Source organism: Porites lutea, chromosome 8, assembly GCF_958299795.1.
Source record: "Porites lutea chromosome 8, jaPorLute2.1, whole genome shotgun sequence".
NCBI classification, from domain to species: Eukaryota; Metazoa; Cnidaria; class Anthozoa; order Scleractinia; family Poritidae; genus Porites; species Porites lutea.
Window position 1 is genome coordinate 25880736 of NC_133208.1, and position 13689 is coordinate 25894424.

The 13689-nt window shown below is 39.1% G+C and overlaps 1 pseudogene; it reads left to right on the forward strand.

The window, feature by feature from the left end:
* The first annotated feature begins 452 nt into the window (after positions 1 to 452).
* Positions 453 to 12261, forward strand: LOC140945419 (uncharacterized; annotated as a pseudogene).
* The last annotated feature ends 1428 nt before the right edge of the window (positions 12262 to 13689 follow it).

The window sequence follows — 13689 nt, forward strand, 5'->3', positions numbered from 1 at the left end:
AGTTTAGAAAAAGGAAAATAAAATTGTTGTCCTGTGTTCACGTCCTCCATAAAATGTAAATTAGGAATTTTCATGTTGTAGTTGCCTGCTATGGCAGCAAAGAAATGTGCAAAAAAAAGCATGATGCACATGCAAAGTTGTTGCTAATCTAAATCATGTGTTTTTGTCACCATCGTTGTCGCTTAAGCTGCCTATTAGCCTGCGAATACAGACTTTTTACTGGAAATCTGTGGATAAGTTCAGATTCTAGTTAAAGAGTGTAATTCTTTCCTTGTGACCTGCTTTTTGTACCTACTGCAACCCCATGCTGTGTGCGGTAATTAGAAGGGTGGGGTTGAGTTAAAAAAAATCTTGATCCTGGAATTAATCATATTGTTAATTTTATCTATGTTTGAAATGTCTGTTTCTAGGCTTTCTTAGTTACAAGGGACAGGAGCTCTTGAATTTAAAAAATGGAACATTCTCATGAGAAACTGAAAGCTTGTATGGAGTATGATGCTCAAGGAGAAGCAGTTTTAGATCTACGGAGGAAAAGACTCTCCAGGTTACCTGATGCAGTCACTGAACTGAGTGAACTGGGAGTACTTCTGCTGAATGAAAATAACCTGACAGAATTACCAACAAGTATTTGCAAGTTAAAAAATCTTAAAATGCTCAACTTGGATCATAATCACTTAACCCAGCTACCTGATGAGATTGGTGACCTGAAAAAGCTGGTGGAGCTGATTGTGAGTAACAACCAGTTGTCTGGTTTACCTATGAGTATACAGAATCTGAACAAGCTTGAATTGCTCTACCTACATAAGAACCGATTAAACAAGTTGCCTGATGAGATAGGTGACCTGAAGGAGCTAAGGCTACTGAGTGTGTACATGAATCAGTTGGTTGGTTTACCTACCAGTATACTAAAGCTAAACAAGCTGGAAAGGCTCTACATAGATGATAACAAATTAACAGCATTACCCATTGAGATTGGTGACTTAAAGGAGCTAAGGGAGCTGAGTGTGAGCAACAACCAGTTGGTTGGTTTACCTACCCATATACAGAAGCTGAACAAGCTAAGGGGGCTGAATTTAAATTATAACAGATTAAGAACATTAATACCCGAGATTGGTGACCTAAAGGAGTTGAGGACTTTGAATGTGAAAAATAACCAGTTGAGTTGTTTACCGAACAGTATTCTGAGGCTGAAGAAGCTTGAGGGGTTGAATGTGGCTGGTAACAGATTAACTGAGTTAGGGTCTGCAGCTGAGCTAAATGACCTGGCCTATAATCTGAATAGACTAAAGGTCAGTGGTAATCCTTTAACTGTTGATGCAATAAGAATTATTCTGGAATCAATGAATAAACGAAAAAAGTACACTGATATTATGGGTGAGTGCAGACTTATTTCCACTAAATACTATTAAATTTTTAAAAATATTTTTAACATCTTATATTTTAGAGTAATTTGCTTGTTTCTTATAGCCAATAAGTAATTCTACCAAATACTCAGTAGGGCCATTTATATGAGGAAAAATAAGACGCGTCTTACATAGGACGCGTCTTAAATAAGACGCGAACTTTCCATATAAACGGCACATTTCGTCTAAAATAAGACGCGGCTTAGCTAAGACGCGTCTTATTTTAGAACAGCCCTTAACACCTGGTCTTAGATAAGACGCGTCTTAGCTAAAACGAGAAAAACTTCGTATAAATGACCTTCGCGTCTTACATAAGATGCGAACCCATAGTACGCATGCGCTAATTTTTGGCGTGCCACGTTGGATTGACGTTGCTACGGGCAACATTCATGTGAAAACGAGTCAAGAACAGAAATAAGACGCGAACCATTTATACGAGCTGTTCTCGTCTTAGGTAAGACATGCTCGTATAAATGGTACAGTTCGTGTCTTATTTAAGACACGTCTTATGTAAGACGTGTCTTATTTTTCCTCGTATAAAAGGCCCTAATATTAATGCAAAACTGTTAAGTGACCTTAATTCTATTTGGAAGTAGACTGTGCAGGGCTGAGTGGGCCCCAGTACCCTACATGTAGTTTGTGGTAGATAAGTATGACCCAGATATACATGTAATCGATGTTTCCTTACAACAGTAATAATAATTATTAAAAACTGAATCATTGGATAATGCAATTCTACTGCTCTGATTGCCTTAGCCATCATGGTATATGAACCATTATACCATGCTCTCCAAATAGCTGTACGCATCTGCTCTAGGCTTGCATGATAAATTCTGCTAGAAGAATTTCGAGCAGAATAAGAAATTTCTGGGGGAACTTTCTGCTGGCAGAAAAAGGCATTTTCGAGCAGAATTTGAGCAGAATAAGGGAAAATCAGCGGTACTAATGATATACATAAGAGTTGTAAGAAAAATTTAAACCTAAATGAAAAACAAATGAAAAGTACCTTGTTATTGATTTCATTATTTAATACCTACAACACACTTACATTAAAAGTAAGATGAATTACATTTTTGCTATGCATAGTGAATATCTTTTTTTAAGGGTTAGGCCCAGGCTTCCTTCTATCTTTGTGAGAATAATGGTGTCCAAGCAGAACTTTGAGCACTGAGAATAAGCGATTTTTACAAGCACTGCCGGCAGGCAGAATAAGCCATTTTACGAGCAGAATTTATCCATGCCTAGTCAAAATTAAAAACAAGCGGAGTAATTGTTAATTATTTCATCTTATATATATTTTTTTAGTTATGGTGATCAGCTGTTGAGTTCTGAGACACTACAAACTTTTATTTGAAGGTTGATAGGGTTTGATTTTGTACACCTCTTCCATGTTATAATGACACAGTGGCATAAGTTGCATAATTGTCTGTGTGTAAGCTACAACCTATAGCCCAGTTTACAGTTGTGGGCTTGGTGTCCTAGCCTTTGAGAGAACGTGAGGCTGAGGTTGACCTTGTTTTGATACAAACCTCCTTCCTTTTATAATGTAAATTTTGCTTTAAATTACTAGTTTATATAACAACAACATGATCTACATAATAAAGCAAGAAGACTCCAGCCTCGTTTCCAACTGTCACTGTAAAATGGGCAATTTCAAAAAGCTTTGAGACAGTGTAACTTACTAAGCCAAAAATGGTGTTTATCAGACTTCATTCGATTCCTGCCCCCTTCCCTGTCATTAAAGTTGTAAGGATATCGTAATCAACTCCTGCAGTTACCCTGATAACTTACAGAGGTTGTGCATTCTGCTAATTAAAGGTCAACAATGATTGGGTAGAAAGAATTAAACTATAATTTTCATCATTTTTATCATTTAAGTCCCTAAAGAAATTGAGGCACGAGGAGAAAGAGCACAACTTGCTTATCAAAGCGCTCTAAGAGATGGAGCTGTTAATGTTTACCGTGGTCGAGTATTGCTGATTGGTCAGGATCGGGCAGGAAAAACAAGTTTGAAGAAGTCTCTCATTGGTGTACCATTTAATCCAAAAGAAAAAAGTACTGAAGGAATTGAAGTGGATCCTTCAATATTTCAAGTGGATGTTGATGAATTTAAGGATTGGCAACCTATTGATGAGAGTAAACATGGTTTGCTGGGATGCTCTAAAGATGTGGCACAGATGATTGTGGAAAAGCTGTGTGTTCCAGTTAGTCGTAATTGGATTCAGGAGGAGAATGAAGGTGAATTAAAATATGGCAGCAACTGTACAAATGATGGTCACAAGAATGGGGAACAGAATATTGCTGATCCTGCGGGGGAAAAGAAAGAAGATGCCTTTGTGAACCAGGTTCGGGCCAAGTCAAATCCTCATATTCACCAGTATCATCTTATTTATTACTAGGACATCTGTAAGTTAGGAGTTTCAATTTGAAAGTAAGTGTTGGCGTCAGAGCTTACGGAGAATACAGTTTGAAAATATGTGGTTAGTAGAGAATATTAAAAAAAGATTTCAATTCAAGCAGGGCAGCCATCGATGATGGGTGCCTGACAAATCCCAAACACGAGTGTCCATGATCATGGTTATGCAATATGAGTCTTCAAAAATATTTTTTCACAATTATGATACCTCTTATTTCACAAAATGACATGAAACGATCAGCTTTACGATGTTCTTCTATCATGAATTACAACCAAAACAAGTGTCAGAATTTGCAGCCCCCCTAAACTGGCCAATCGCAGTATATAGGTACCAACTGCTCAGGGTCTGGACAATCTGCGAGCCATGCAAGCCATGGGAAAAAATAGAGTTTTATGAAATTGTAAATGCATGAAAGATGTTACCTGCTTAGCTCCCTGTAAGGGCATGTGAGGTTTTGCCGTTGGACTATTTGCAGAATTACGTAGTGTTGGTCGACTTTCATTGATTAGGGTTAAGCACTCGCTCTACGCCTTCTAGGGGTAAACACTCATTTACAACGGTTAGCTTTCGGTTTTTTTTTCTTGTTACTGCTTTTTGGATTTTTTTGAATTTTTCTTTCGCATGGCTCGCTGACTCGCACTGTGTCCTAACTCCATTACTCATCTTGATGAAGTACATTGTATGAATTAGTAAATAAATTTAATTGCCAAGAATTCATAAAAATGAGCATGCAGTTAAATTCTTTTTTCTTTCTGTTTTTGATACCAATTTTGCAGGTTCTCGATCCAAATGTAGACAGTGTTATTGGACTCGCATCTGCAGAGCTTGATCGTGAGTTATTGATTGATACTGCTTCACCTCCAGATGAAATCCAGGAGCAGGCCATTGAGTTGATAAAGTATGTGGAAGGTGAAGGTGTCAAAGAAGAATCTGTTTTCAGTGTTGAAATGTGGGATTTTGCTGGACAAGAGCTGTATTATGCATCTCATCCTGTATTTTTAACATCACGTGCGATATATATTTTGGTGTGCAACCTTAGCAAATCACTGCATGACACTGCCCAACCCTGTGTGAGACAAGGAAGTCATAATTTCATGTTGGACAACCCAAATGGGGAAACAAATTTGGAGAATCTACTATCTTGGCTGTCCACAGTGCATAGCATAACACAGATGAGAGGAGAAACCTGTGACGATGTGGAAGGAAAGCTTCCTCATCTTCGGCCACCAGTGATCATTGTAGGCACCCATGCAGACAAACCGTTTGAAGACATTGCAACAATGAAATCACAAATACAGAGGGCAATTGCTGGTAAGGACTATGAAGGACATGTGGTGCGGCCTATCTTCAGCATTGACAACACTGCAAGATCACTTCAAAGAAAGATCAAAAGGGTTTTCAGACAAGATAAACACATTGATCACATTCAAGCTCTACAGGACAGAATCATGGAAGTGCTAAAACAGGAGCCATACATGGGGGAGAGTATACCTGTGAGGTAAGTCATTATTGACTAGGGCCCAGTTCCTCCTCGAACGATGGTTAAGTTTAACCCAGGATTAAGCCAAATTTTGTAATATGGTTTTCTTGTCTAACAACATTCAAGCTCACCCTTTACTCTGAGATAGAGTAATAATGATACAAAATATTAAAAGACAATTCTAGTCTTTTGAATGAGTCCGTTGGAAGAATTTGGGATTTGAGGCCTTTGTTTCAGACCTAATGGGTTAATTCTGCCTTCAGTTGTAATTTTATTTTTAGGGTTTTGAGACTGGTTTGAAACTGTTGTGTCACTTTTTAATCTCGAAATTTTGCTTTCTGCACATGCCCGAGTTTATGAAGCTGATATTTTGCGTCTTGAATGGAAGGCCGCAAAGCTGTCGACCTATAAACAGCATTTTGGGTAGTTTTGGTTTTTTATAGTCAGAAAGTGACCGGAAAACGGCTTCACTAGCTTCAAACGGCATTTTCGGAGAAATTCCCAGGAGCGAAAGGGTCAAAGAAGTTACTATTAACTTTGGTGACTGAGACACTGCTCCTTTAATACAGAATTGACTGTGCGGTGTACTAAACAGTGACCTCTTAATGTACGACTATCTGGCGTCGAGTCAATGATGCGAAGTTTACCCTTCTGTTTTGGAATGTGTGCATGCTTTTGCACAATTAGTCAAAGCAGGTGCTTTTCTTAGTGATATGAATACTATTACGTGCTTCCTTTTTTATAAACTAGGTGGCTCAATTTTGAGAAGGTCATCGATGCTTTACAGTCCAAGGACGTTTGTCATTTAAATATAACGGAACTTCTAACCTATGCCAAAGATAAGTGCTTTGTTAATGACGAGGAAGAGTTCACCACCATGGTGAATTTTTATCATGACATGGGGATAATTATCAAGCACTGTAGCACAGTCATTCTGAGTGCCAAGTGGCTGATAGACCTGTTCAGGCAGCTGATCACTATTCCACATTTTAATAAAATGGTAAGAAAAACGTTTCTTGTATAAACCCCAATGAAATAGCAGGTGAGCTTTCACGCGAAAACATGATATCTTCATACGTGAAAATAAAATGTTATGTTTACATGTGAAGAGATCATCGTTGCTATGGCTACATAATAAATCGCACCTTTCGCGGCAAAAAAAAATATTCAAGTGAAATGGTTTGGTATTTTATTGGTGTTTATATAATAAATAGAACATTACATGGCCGCTTGGAGATACGAAATTTCTCTTTTCGTGTTCACACTCGAAGAGAAATTTCGTATCTCCGCGCGGTCATGTAATATTCAGGACTATTAGTTTCAACCTGATACTAGGCTTTCTCTACTGGAGAGATCGATGGAGGGTCAAAATGCTCTTGCTCAAACGCTGTGTTTTGCGCAAGTTTCTCGTTATAGAAGGTTAAAACGGGTGAGATCCGACAAAGAGAAGGTCCAAACGCGCATGAATTTCAGATTGCGTTCTGTGCATTCCATCCATCCTTAGTGGAAGTTCTAACGAACGCTGGCTACTTATGTGCCACGCACGCGTAAAAGCAACGTGGAGATTGTGATTGCGGGCTCCTATGGTCGCCCACAATTAGCTCTCTGCTACCTGGATTCCTTTTTAAAGACTCTGTAATCACTCCTCATTTTATTATTTTTCAGGACCCTAAGGTTTCCAAGCACTGGGAGAAACTCAGAGAAAGCGGTGTCCTCAGCATGGAACTAGTTGAGCATATGTTTTCCAAATTTCTTCTAAAGGGCGTTGTCAGAGATGACATTTTAGACTTGATGGAGCAGTTTGGCTTGATTGCAAAGTTCTCACCTGTTAAAACTGAGGAAATGTATTTTGTACCATCTCAACTTAAAGTGCCACCTGATTCCTTCTGTGCCATGGTACCCTCGCACTCTGACCCCTGTCCTCTATATGTCTTCTTTGTTGCTGGTTTTGTGCCCCATGGGTTGTTTACACGGCTTGTTTCTCGACTTGTTCGTTGGTGTTCTGAGGCTGGTCCAACTCAGCCCCCTACCCTGTACCGAAATGGAGCATGGTTCGTCATTGGGACAAGAACTGTCCATGATTTAGTTCTTTTCTGCAAGAAACAGTACATCAAGTTTTTTGTCATGCAAAGATCCCAAGATCAGCAGGTCTCAGGGGATAAAGGAAGTGAGGTTGCAATTCAGGTGCGTGAGTTTGTGGAGGCAACACTCCAATCTTTGTCACAGGATCTGCTCTATCTACGTGGGCTGCAGTATCAGATTCGCGTCGCCTGTCCATACTGTCAGCTAGAAAAGTGCAGTGGTCATAATCAGCTGGCATGTGCACATGTTGACTGTCGTCATCTCCTTGAGATAAGAGAAGGTGGCCCACTTCTGTGCAAAAAGAAACCTTCAAAAAAAGTTCTCACAGTCGAGGGCCTGGAAAAATGGTTCTCACTGTCAACAAGCGAGGTACTAATGAAATACAATCTCTAAGCAACACTGGTAGCATAAAATTAATTGAAGAGAAATATAACCTCGAAGGGTAATTATGTTAAAATTAAGGCACCATACGATGAGGCTTTAATCACTATCTGAATAGATTGAACGTAGTCTTTTTAGGGATGATGTCTGGTGTAATGTGACTTATTTATTCTTCGACACTGCTTCTCCCAAGTGGAAGAGAAAATAATGGAAAAGAGGGAGTTATTACATAAATTTAAGTTGTGGCCAATAAGCATTGTCAATTTAGCATGAACTGATACTATCACTTAAGTTGATAACAGCTAAGTTGACTTTCCAAGCGCTTAATCAGTTTGCTCTTGTGAAGGGCTGGCATTGAAACATCAGTCTTTGAGTTTCGTTACATTAACCTATTGATCTTATCATCTCTATTGTGAAATGTGTATTGTAATGCCCATATGCATAGCAAAGTGCATGGCGCACGTTATCTTTTGTGTGTATTGCATTGATGTTCCAATCTTGGAGCAACATTGCCTTATAGGGCTTATAGCTTTAACGTGTATGACCGTGCCAATCACGATTGTATCTATTGGCCTGAAGGTCTTATAGCGATGTACGCCTTTTTTTTTTTCACTCGTCATGATTTTGTTTTGCTACTTAAGCTGACCTCATCTTTAATTTGATGGAATCAGGTTTTACAAATGTTGGTTCAAACGCTTTCTAGACAGCACCCTATATAAAAGTGCTATTTTGAAATATGCAATGTTGGTTTTCTTTCAGGAATTGCATTCAGCCTTTTCTGGTATAACACAACGTCATGCACAGCCTTCAATCTTAAAAGTTTCCCTCCTTTCTAATGAGTGGGGGTCATCTAAGGGTGGCTTGTCAACAATCAACAGAACGCTTGCCATACATTTGGCAAAACAACCAAACGTAGAAGTCACTATTATTGTACCTCAATTTGAGTGCGGTGAAGATGACAAGAGAGCTGCCAAGGCTCATAACATTTCCATTATGGAAGTACATCGTCGCCCTGGTTTTAGTGATCCTCTTGATTGGTTGAGCTTTCCACCAAGAAACCTTGACATTCAGGTCGTGATTGGTCATGGTGCAAAGCTGGGTAAACAAGCTCAAATCATCCAAGAGTCTCATTGTTGCAAGTGGGTTCAGGTAGTGCACACCGAACCTGAAGAGCTAGCAATGTATAAGAACTATCCTGGCGCAATTACCAAGGGAGAAGGAAAGAACAGAGCTGAAGTTGAACTGTGCCAACTTGCAGATCTCGTTGTGGCAGTTGGGCCCAAGTTGACAGAAGCATTCTCGTCCTACTTGAGTTCATCTCATCAAGATGTCTTTCAGCTGATGCCAGGCACCTTTAAAGAGTTTTCAGATGTTGAGCATGCTACTACGCGAGCGAGTGCGAAGTTCAAGGTGTTAACCTTTGGCCGAGGTGATTTTGAAGACTTCAGTCTCAAAGGATACGACATTGCCGCTCAAGCAATAGTTGAAATGAAGGACAGTTCTTACCGTCTGATCTTTGTTGGTGCACCTGATGGAAAGCAGGATGAAGTCGCGGAAATGTTATGCCAGACGGGCATTCCAAGAAACCAGTTGTTTGTCAGATCATTCTTGAAAGACAAGCAAAGATTAAAAGAGTTGTTTTTTGAAGTTGATGTGGCCATCATGCCTTCAAGAACTGAGGGTTTTGGCTTGACAGCACTGGAAGCCATGTCAGCCGGTCTTCCCATTCTGGTCAGTGGAAACTCTGGATTTGGAGAAGCACTGCGTTGTCTTCCAATGGGCGAGTCATTTGTGATTGATTCGGATGACCCCAAGGAATGGGCAAAGGCAATAGTAGCTATCCAACAAAAATCTAGGGCACAACGGCTTGAGGAAATTCAAAGACTTCGAAGAAGTTATGAAGAGAGATTCAGTTGGGAGAGACAGTGCAAATCCCTTGTTGACACGATGTGGAAGATGGTTTATGGTAAGAAATCAAATTCTTACCCTAAGTAAAGTAACGATAATTGAAATGAGCAGTTTTAGGATGAGCGCTGAGTATGATCTGAAAAATTTTGTAGATTGTGGAGGATGCTGGCCGATGCGGATAACACCCACGAGATCTGCATAATTTTGCACATCATTTGAAATCCCAATTCAATTATTGTTTTATTATCCATTAAATATAGTTCATCCTTGAAAAACATGCCTACCTCGATCGATGTTAAGTTTCTGTCTTCAACTTTGTCCCAGGGCCTCTCAGTTGCCATGCCCTTTTCTGGCGATATCCTTTACTATTGACGTCATTTTACTGGATATCGCAAACGTCTTCCAAATTTGATCATCGCTAGCTGGTTTTAAAGAAATAGTCGTCGCATTTGAGTCGTTCTCATTTTGTTCTGTTGAAGCCACCGTAGTTTAAAATGGTCAGTTGGTTTTTCTTTGGAGCAGTGTACTATCTCCCATAGAGCGTTTTCAATCACGTGGCGAGCATCTACGCCAATTTGTGGGAACAAAATAAAGAGTTTATATAAGAAAAGAGTTCAACTCCCACAGGATTGCTTTGGAATACCAACATTGCCGCCGTTTCGTTGTTTTAGAACACTAGTATGACCGACATGACGTCATGTGAAAACGCTATATTAAACTGACGTGAAATAACCCTTCACATTCTGGATTTTTCCTCTCTATCATTTGCAGGTGAACTGATTTTCCTTGCACTTCAAAAAATCAAGCTGGAAGCGCGCAGAGAGGCCAGCAAAACTGAGCTGTCGTTGAATTTAAAGAGGGTTGCTTTGGAGAAAGGTTTTGCGATTTCTGACAATCAAGGGTATGGAAACTGCATGTTTTTTGCACTTTCAGAACAACTTGACCACATCAAAAGAATTAAGATCTCCCATGAAGAGTTACGCCTAACTGTTGTCCAGTACCTCAAGGACAACCCTAGGCTGGTTAGTATCATTTTTAGTGCCTTAAAACTATTTATCTCATACTAGCAACTTAAGCTGTCCCAAGTGGAGAAGGAAGAAAATAAAGAGGGTTTCTTCCTCAATATATAACAAATAATGAAGGTCCAAGCATAAATGGAAACGGACTGGGGAACATTTCCTTTTTTCGCCTCGGCTGTTAATCGTCTTTCGTAAGTTTAAAGAAACAGACCTGTGACTTGACTGAAATAGAACTTTGCCACCACGGTGGCTTTTTTCCTGCTCACTTCTCTTTTGCGTCATCCACACTATCTGAACGCTTGAAGAGGCTAACGGACATATATAGTTGGTCCTCTAAGGTGGACACCTCTCTTAGAGTACGACTACTGACGGTGTCTAGAAATGCACTTTGTCGTTTTTCTAGTAACTACAGCATTTTTTTCTACTTCCTATTGTGGCCTTTACGGGGGGGGGGGGGGTCCGCACAAAAGGGTTAGGGGACTTTATTAGTTTCAGCGTAAAAAGGGGTAGAGAAATTTGTCATTTCGGTCTGTAAAAGGACTAAAAAAGGCTAACAGACGCATTTCATAAATGTAAAAGAAACAAGAAAACTTCCTGGTTTAGTGATCTATTCATAAAAAATGGTGCATTTACAGCAGTTTTAACTTTGCATCCCTTTTAAAAGGGATGCGAAGTTCTAAACTACGTATGTGAAAGGGGTACCATTTGTCAATATACAAGGTATACGAAAGGGGTACCTTTTCGGTCAAAAATGGTACATAAAAGGTTAAGGGGTTGGACCTCGGGGCGGAGCCCCCCCGGATAAAACTGTTGAGTACCCCCGGGGGGTCTGTGATGGAGAGAGCTGACTGCGTAGTTTTCTGAATAAGAACCGTCTAGAAATGCACTTTGTCGTTTTTCTAGTAACTACAGCATTTTTTCTCTTGCAGCCGGATGGGACAGATCTCTTCCACTTTGTTGATGGATATTCATCTTGGAACGCTTACCTAACAAACATGGTGGCAGATGGTACATGGGGTGATCACGTGGTTCTCTATGGTGCTGCAAACTGCTTTGAAACATGCATTCACGCGATCAGCAGTCTGCCGCATCACCATGACGTAATGATTTGCCCAGAGTATGATGTTACTGGTAGCAATCGGCTTGTGCTGGGTCACGTGCATGAGCTTCACTATGTTAGTCTTACTCCACATGAAGGATACTAAGATGTCTAATTACTATGCAATGTTTAATTTCCAAATTCGCGTTACCAAATTCATATCATTTGAATCAAGCAATTGCACCTTTCATTTGCCACCTTTTTGCTGTGTTGTTGGCAAGAAACTCCTCTCTCCATATAAACTGAACGTGTCCTTTTAGTCACATGTTTGCAATTCATCAATGTTATTGTGACGGAATAAAACAGACGTTTAAATATGATTAATTCATAAGGGAAATTTTCTGTCTGAAAATAATCGTACACAGTTCCCGACCTTAGGTAATATGAAAATCTACTTATTTGTTTTAGTCACTCTATTCTATTCTAACAGGGTTTAGTTGTTAAGGACCACATTGCCTGCAGTCACTGTAAGCATTATTGCAACATTTCTGTCTTATAGTATGTCTCTGAATTCTTAGTTTACACATACGTCGCAAAGATGAACACAAGGAACGTTCACAGAGGCAATTGGGTCACGCTCTGTTGTTTTAAACATCCTAACAAAATGCGTGTACTTATGAGTTACTGTGTGTGCGTATGTTGCTGGTGATTATGCTTGCGTCGCGTAAACTTGGCCCCACCGTATATACCAGTCAGAATTTTCAATAGCATTTAGTTATTCAAGGACAAGGCTTGCTTTAAAGGTTCCCTACCTACAGTCTCCGAAAATATTCAGTTTCAAGTAAAATATTTAATTCGAATTTGTTCCTGAAGCATCATTCCTTTCTTAGGGTTTTTTTTTTTTTCGGTCACTGTTGTATATATCAAGCTTTAGTCTTGTTGGTAAAGGATCATACCTGCGTGGGAGGCTAACCTAACTCAGGATGTCCCTTAGCAGTATCTATGAATATAGGCAGTAAAAATATAATTCAATAGAATTTTTGTCGTATTGAGTCGGTTTTGCATAAGAATGCTCCTTATCAGTTTGTGAATATTAAGTTTTTTACTCGCTAAAAGAACTGTTTTAGACCTATTAAACCATATTGGTAGAATCTGAATTTGCTCAAATGTGTTCCTTGTCATTCTTTATGTAATGTTTAGAAGCTTTGTATTGAGTTATTGAGTTAAAGCTAGTAATATAAAATGTGATTTTTTATATTGTAATAGGGTTTTCCGATTTAGCGGAAGTTCTGCGGAAGTGGAACTAGCCAGTTTCAAATGAGTTCAATTTCTAGCCTTTCTATACGTGAAATTCGTTTAACCATTACTGTTAATTAAATTGCTGGTTGTTTATAACTAGGGTTTTTCCATGTAGCGGAAGTTCTTTAAAATTGCCTTTCTCTTTCTCTTGTAACTGACTGTTTAGTAAGAACGCTTATAAGGAATGTTAACGAAAATGTTTCATACCACGCGCTTTACACATTTTTGAACAAATATATCAAGTCTTTGATTTTGAATTTTCTTTGCAAGACATTACCTTTTTCGTTAGTTACTAAAAATTTTTACCAACTAAAGAGCAACAAGTGAGAAATTAGAGAGGCTCTGCCTTGACCAAATTGTTATTATGTAACAGGTCAACAAAAGCAAAAATCAGATAAACACGTCAAGTATGTTACGTGATTTGCTAACATCTTGGGAAGTAATATATATTAACTCTGCACGAGATAAATATTTTTTCGACACTAAAGTTAGTCAATATTAACTTTAATCTATATCTTCATTTCTGGTCCACAGTAATACTCTTGTCTTCCAGGAAATATTCCTTCGTAATTTGTTCACGGTTGCCGTTTGGAAAGCCAGTATTCCCAATATATAATATAGTGGGTCGTATTCTGTTAGATTTGAAGCAAACGTTGTAAAG